Below are 7,247 nucleotides of genomic sequence, written 5' to 3'. Positions count from 1 at the left end.
ATTCAGAGGCAGAGCTGCTACTTTGCTCGCCGGCACTCTCCTCAGGGCATAGTTTTTTTCAAGCAGCCAACAGTAATGATTATAGGGGTTATTGTGTGTGAGGGTGTGTTTGTGTGCGTGTTTGTGTGTTTAAGAGAGAGAGAGAGTGTGCACCATAGTTGAACCTCTCCCGGATGTTCACATGTATATTATGGTCATGGCTGCATGTGTGCACGTGTTCAGTACTGTTTGGCCTTAGGATAGTCTCTTCTGCAGAATGTGCTTTGCATGTCCCGTCAAAGTCCACCTTGAACCTAGCGTACCTGCAGCATGAGTGTGTGTGTGTGTGTGTGTGTGTGTGTGTGTGTGTGTGTGTGTAAGAAAGAGAGAGTTTCCCTTGTATTTGTGAGAGTGTGTGTGGTCTCTGCTGTCCTCAGGTAGATGTTAGCATTTGTTTCTTTGTTTATGTGAACCTTACTCTCACTGGTGTAGATCCCTGGGTTTAAGTGTATGTCTGGTGTGTGTGTGTGTCTGTATGTATGTGTGTGTGTGTGTTTTTTCTCTTCTCTCAAGTGTGATTGAATACGTCATCTTGCGAAGGTTTTTTGTAAGCTGTATTAATTGTGGTGTGAATAGGTTTGTAAATGTGTGTGTGTGTGTGTGTGTGTGTATGTGGTTGTGCATATTTGTTTTGGCAGTATTTTGACAGAGTGCCTTATCCTAGCCTCATTTACCACACTGACGAGCACAGACGCGCTGGTCTCTCTCCGCTCCACACTAGAGGCAGAAATTACATTTGTAACTGGAGATGTGTTAATAGCGTCATTAACCCTCTAACCGCGGCCAGCTCCCCCCAGACTAATTGTGTCTTCCCCACATCAAGCTGTCAGGAGGGCTCCCAAAAGCAGCCACCATTTCAAAGATGTGACATGATTTTCACAGGAATTTTTTTTTCACTTGAAACGACGAATGACGTCCATTTTGTCTGTTTAAGAGGCCGCAGTATTGAGTTGGTTGGCGGTGCAGGTATTAGTTGTGCCGTAAGTCGATATTGGCGATGACCTCATGCCTTTCTAAAGGGGATCGCCATACAAAATGGCGCAGAATGCCAACACAAAAAGAAGCGCGCGGTGTGAATTATCAGACTCTGTCATCTTGGCTGATTTGTCAGAAGGCCATTATTGTGGCGGTGAATGGTTTCGCAGTCAAACCGCGCGGTTTTGCTGGTTTTGTGTGATAATTTCACGCTTTGCTGTGCTGCCACTGATAAGGTCTCTTGTCATTGCGATGACCTTTACAATGCAGATGCGGTCTACTGTGTGTGTTTTGATACCGCTTGTAAACACATGTGACCTTACACTCAAAGCAGTGTGATCATATAACAAAAGAAACATGCACACACAAAAAAACACTTTAAAATTCAAACGTGCGTATACATGCGTGTGAGTGTATATGACATTGTGTGCGACAGTGAGTGTTTCTTGGAGATTGAGCGTAACAACATTCATCCCTCATCTCCTTGCCTCCTGAATGACCTTGAAAAAGCGTCCCCCGCAACTTCCCGCCTCTCTCAAGCTAATCACTCAGAGGTCTGCTCTCAGCGCCCTTGACTCTCACACCCCCAATCTTTGTAATGCCTACCTCTGGGAGTGCAGGCAGATTGCCATATTCAGCCTCGGTGATTTTAACGGTCACCGGTGATTTCAGGCGAGTGCTTGATGACGCGTGGACGCTGCGCTTTTTGTGGTGGTGGGGGGGGCAGGCAGGCGATCACGCGACTGAGCACCGGCTCGGATCTGGCCTTGCACCAAAACTGCGGCTAGTGGGGGGGGGGTTGGATGGGCTGGTGGTGGGGTAGGGAGCCAGGATGCGGCGCCTCTGCTCTCCCTGTTGTCAGCGGGCCGGGCTGAAAGCAGAGAGGGCGCGGGGGAGCGAGGGGGACGGAGGTGGCGCAGCCGGACGGGTAACCCGATCGCATGGCGCTCGGAAGGCACAGCCGCCCACCATTCAATACGCTGCTTCTATTGTAGCCGCCGCTCAGAATGTCCGTCCCAACCCCCCTTACACCTGGACAGCTGCCGTGCGTGTGTGTGCATATGAGCATGTGTGTGTCTGTGTGCGAGTGTGAGTCTGTTTGTGTGTGAAAGTGTGACCGTATTTGTGTGTGTCAACAGAGAGGCTAGTTTGTTAGCGGAGGAGTGATGTGCTCATTACTGTCAGGCCTCCTGTGCTGTGCAGGAGCAGGCTGGCTCTCTGGGCTTGCAGTGTGGCACGTGGAGTGGAGCACACTAACCTTATTTTGTCAGCTCCTCTGTCTGTCTGGGTTTGGGGCCGCTGCCTCTCACCCGCTCCAGCTGCCGCGGTGCTGCAGGCCCTAGGTCATCAGCCCTGCCCGGCCGTCTCTCTGCCTATCTGTCGCCGCCTGTGTTTGTCATGCCCAGCGCAGGCGCATCTGTCTCTATAATACAGTCGTCTCTCATGCTGTTTGTCCACTCCACTATTCATCACACCCACCCTCCACCTCTCCCTCTCTTTTGTCCTCCCACCTCTCTCTCTCTCTCTCTCTCTCTCTCTCTCTCTCTCTCTCTCTGTCATTTCCTCTGTCCTTCTCTCTGTTGTCAACCTGCCTACTCACCTGTCCCTGGAGTTCAGGAGAGAGGGGAACATAAAATGGGTTTGTTTGAGCAGCTCAGCACCCCAAGCCTTCCTTTTTATCTTTTCTTCTTACCCTAATAACCCCCCCCTCCCCCCTCCAGTCTCCCGCTCTTTTGTCTTAGTGTGACACAGCAATTATGAGCTCCACTCAGCGAGCAGGCTTTTGAGAGTGCCGTGGGCCCCCCTGTCCTAAACCTCCAGCCTGTCCACCAGTGCACATTCCTCCTTTTAGATGTCCTGAAGCTTGGGTGTCACAGGCGGGGGACTGTGGCGACGTTTTCGTTTTGAAATGAATCACTTTTGCTATGTTTAGTCCAAAAATGTTGTCACACTTGAGCCCCTAAAAACAGAGCGTTTTGGAAACACTACCGGCCCCATTTTGGTTTGAAGACTCCGGCACCTAGTGTGGTCAAACATGATGCACAGAAGACGTAATGGACAGATCAAAGCTGACCATCATCTAAATAGATAGATAGATAGATAGATACTTTATTGATCCTCAAGGGGAAATTCAAGGGTCTCAGTAGCATACAGACATAACACACAACATGCACTTACAGCAGAAATGGTAAACATAAGTACTGTAAGTATAAGTAAGTATAAGTATAAACATATAACTAAACTCCACTGTACAATAAGACAGTAGAAGATAAGACAGATAAGAAAACTAACAAAACTAAATACACTATAAAAGTTAAATTAAGAAAGTCCAATGTGCTTGAGGGTGATCAAGCATAAGACGCTTGTAGTGACAGGACCAGGACTGGTGAGGTGCTAAAAGGAGTGAGTGTCATGGTGAAGGTGCAAACAGTTACATCTGCAAACAGCCTGTCCACCAGTGCACTGACTGTGGCGATGTTTTCGTTTTGAAATGAATCACTTTTGCTATGATTAATCCAAAAATGTTGTCACACTTGAGCCCCTAAAAACAGAGCGTTTTGGAAACACTACTGGCCCCATTTTGGTTTGAAGACTCCGGCACCTAGTGTGGTCAAACATGATGCACAGAAGACGTAATGGACAGATCAAAGCTGACCATCATCTGATCCTCATATGTAGCTTGAAGATAGGAATATGGGCACGGAATCTCTCTTCAGAAATCTTCGGATGGCCAATTAGTGTCATGTGAGAAAAATACTCAAAACAAATGCAAATCTGCAGCCGTAAGTCAAATGTGTCACCGGGACCACAAAAGTCACACAGACACAATTCTCCACCGCACAACGCAGGATTTATAACACCACCCTAATCATCTCTTAGCACAGCACCATACTCTACAGCTCTCTGAGTGTGTTTTACTGTGTCTGGTTGTTCTGGTTGGTTAGATGCTGTGACAGCCCCTTTTTTTTTTTTTTTTTTTTTTTTTTTTATGCAGGCCCGGCTGTATGGTTGGGTATGTAATGTGGCTCTACCGTACCTTCTATAACCCACCTGCCTGTGGTCTGGCAGAATGATGAGCTCTCCCCGGCACTGCGCATTACGCTCTTTGCTGCCGGTTGCGGCTGGCAGAAACATATTTCCCCATTAATGTCATTACAAAACACCCCCCCCGGAGGTGAGCCGTGTCTGTGTGGCTTGTGCGGGCGAGCTAGAAAAAATAATAAAGCAAGAAAAAAAAAGATACACACACATGCACACGCATACCCAAATGAATATTCAGAACAGCATGGGGTGGGGGGGGGGGGGACATGCAGCGCTGCACGCTAGATAGGAAAATTAATGTGCCCCCAGGACTGGCTGACGTTGGCGTTTTGGATACGCTGCAGTCAGTGGCGCCGCTATTTTGAGTGCATCTGTTTGCACAGGCCTTTGGATTCCTGGTGTCCCCAGAACGCCCTTAAACCCCGGGCTTTATCCAACAGACGGCATGTGTGCACCTCGCCATGGGAGCTGAGTTCATTTTGGTTCCTCTATGGCAGAAGGTAAGCTGCACTTTAGCTTTTTCTCTACCCTCCCACCTCCACCCCCAAAAAAAAAACACAGCCGTTTGAGTCCTCTTTTCTGTCATTCTTACTCCCTCTCTCCCTTCCTTTTTAATTCCCTCTCTGCCCCGCAGCTGTCTTCCGTCTCTGTGCCTTTCAGCTGGCCGGCCTGCCTGCCTGGCTGGCTGGCTGGACTGGCTAGTGGTTGGCTGTCGTTAGTGTGCCCAGCACTGATGAATAAGCCCCAACCTGTGCCCTGGGAGTGGGGGCTTTGTGTGGGAGACCCGTGGGGGTGTGTGCTGGGCTGCAGGCAGCCGGGAGGCACGGAGCTCCCCCACACTCCACACACTCACCTGCTCTCCCGCCTCACACTCTCCCTGCATCCTCCAGCCAATCCCACTCACTCCCCTGCAGTCGTTTACCTATAGACACTGGGAGAGGGGTGGGTGTTGTTTGAGCATAGGAGGCCATAGGCTGGCCGGTTGTGGAGCTGCAGGCTAAGCTGTGTGGGCGGGGGTCGGAGTCAGACCTGGGGAGCCAAGAGAAGGGGCCTCCATGACCACTCATGCACATACCTGCTCTGGGAATGGGATCATGACACACCAGTGCACTTAGCCTCGGAGAGCACAGCACTACCTGGCTGAGCTCTAAACGCTGCATGAGCTCTGCCAAGGGAGGGTGTGTGTGTGTGTGTGTGTGTTTTCTGCCTGTGTGATTGTGTGTAGGCGTGCGTGTGTGTGTGCTTATTTGTGTTTGTGTGTGTTTGTCGCACCGGCTTCCTTCAGCTGAGCCCAAGCCAAGAGGGCTAGCCAATCACATATGGTGACTTGGCTGCACAATAGCCATGTGTTGTATGACCTCTGGAATGGATTTGTCAGGCAATTTATGCGTCCTGTTATCCCGTCCAGCATGAATAATGAGGAGCAGTGCCGGTGTACAAATTTAGGAGCGATTTACAAATACCTCATACAATCTCCACACACGGAAACACACACACACACACACACACACACATACAGCCAAAATACCGACATGAACACAAACTTACAACGGTCTGTGAGTGATAATGTCCTAATTGTGTTTGAAGGAAAAGATGAAAGCAAAGAGATGGGGGAGGATGGTGAGAGAAAGACGAGAGCAAGAGAGAGACGCAGAGAGGAAGAGAGGAAGAGAGGAAGAGACGCAGAGAGGAAGAGACGCAGAGAGGAAGAGAGGAAGGAGAGAAAATGGGGAATTAGCTCAATGGAGCACCTCAGGAGGAAACTCCATTGAGCCCCATTGTTGCTCAGATAGGGTTTCATGAACAGGGGAAAAAAATCAATTTCTCCTTGAAACACTGCAAGGTCGGTGCAGAAGGGCATGAAGGAGAGGGGGAAGGGTGGAGGGAGGGTGGTGGTGGTGGTGGTGGTGGTGGTGGTGGTGATTCAGTGGGTTGGATGGCAGTGATGTGATATCTATGCCTGAGAGGATAGGCTTCCTCCCAAACCCTGGGCCCAAGGCACACTGACAAGATCTTGACTATACCACATCCTGACTCACACACACAGACACACACACACACACACACGCACACACAGACACACACACACACATACAAACACACAAATACACATCAAGAGAGAGAGAGAGAGAGAGAAAAAGAGAAATAGAGAAGAAAACACATGGAAGAGAAAAGGAGAGAGAGAAAGAAAGCAAACACTCTTAATGAGAATCACAAAAAAAGCAACCAGAAGAGGGCTCCTAAAATGAAACTCTAGCCCAGCCTGACCTTTTCAGTTGCCTGAGGGACTTACCTCTGCACTCGCCTCTCTCCTCCTCCTTGACGCGTGTTCATGCAGCCCGCCTCTCACAGCAGATGTGTGTGTGTGTGTGTTGTGTGGTGAAACTGTGGTTGTCTAAATCTGGCCGCAATAAGACTCAAGCCTTGGTCTGAGTTAGCAGCAGAGGTCATGATCAATAGGCCACAGGGCCACGGTAATAGCATTTGGACGTGCCCGTGGTGAGCCTGAAGCTATGCCCTCACATCTCTTCTTTAATGGCCAGTGGAGCAGAGAGAAGGGGAGATAGAGAGATAGATAGATGATAGATAGAAATTATGAGAAAGAGACCAAGAGAAAGAAAAAGAGAGAGTGTGAGAGAGTACTGTGAGCCTGTGTTAGTTTGGTATAGCCCTGCCCAAGCTGAAGGTGGCCTTTCTTTTGAGAGGTGTGTCTGAGTGTTGACTCGTTGGCAGCTGGCCCCCTCGACTCCCCTAGCGCGTCCTGGACTCGGGCCGAATGGGAGGATTGGGTTTTTTTGGCCACTGGGTAGAGCTTTGTTGGTGCGCAGCGGTGTGGACCTGTAACAAGCGTCTGGTATGCACACCTGTCCCCTCCAGCCCCCCCCCCCAACCCCATCCACCCCCATCCCCTCCTCCCACCCCTCTCCCACACACGCACACTCTCCCTCCCTCCCTTACAGGAAATGAGCCAGGGCTCTGTAGCAACCTGCCCCTGCCCAGGAGGGCTGCATGGGAAAGGTGGGTTAGAGCGAGAGGGAGGGAGGAGGAGAGAGAGAGAGGGAAAGAGAGAGAGAGAGAGGGAGGGAGGTGACTTAATGCTAGAGAGAGAGAGGATCGGCAGGCTGACAGGGACATCGGGGTGAAGTGGCGCCGGCATCAGCATTTACTGCTGACCAGAAAATCTGTCTGCA

This window comes from Alosa alosa, chromosome 4 (assembly GCF_017589495.1).
Source record: "Alosa alosa isolate M-15738 ecotype Scorff River chromosome 4, AALO_Geno_1.1, whole genome shotgun sequence".
Lineage (NCBI taxonomy): Eukaryota > Metazoa > Chordata > Actinopteri > Clupeiformes > Clupeidae > Alosa > Alosa alosa.
This window is presented reverse-complemented; position numbering follows the sequence as displayed.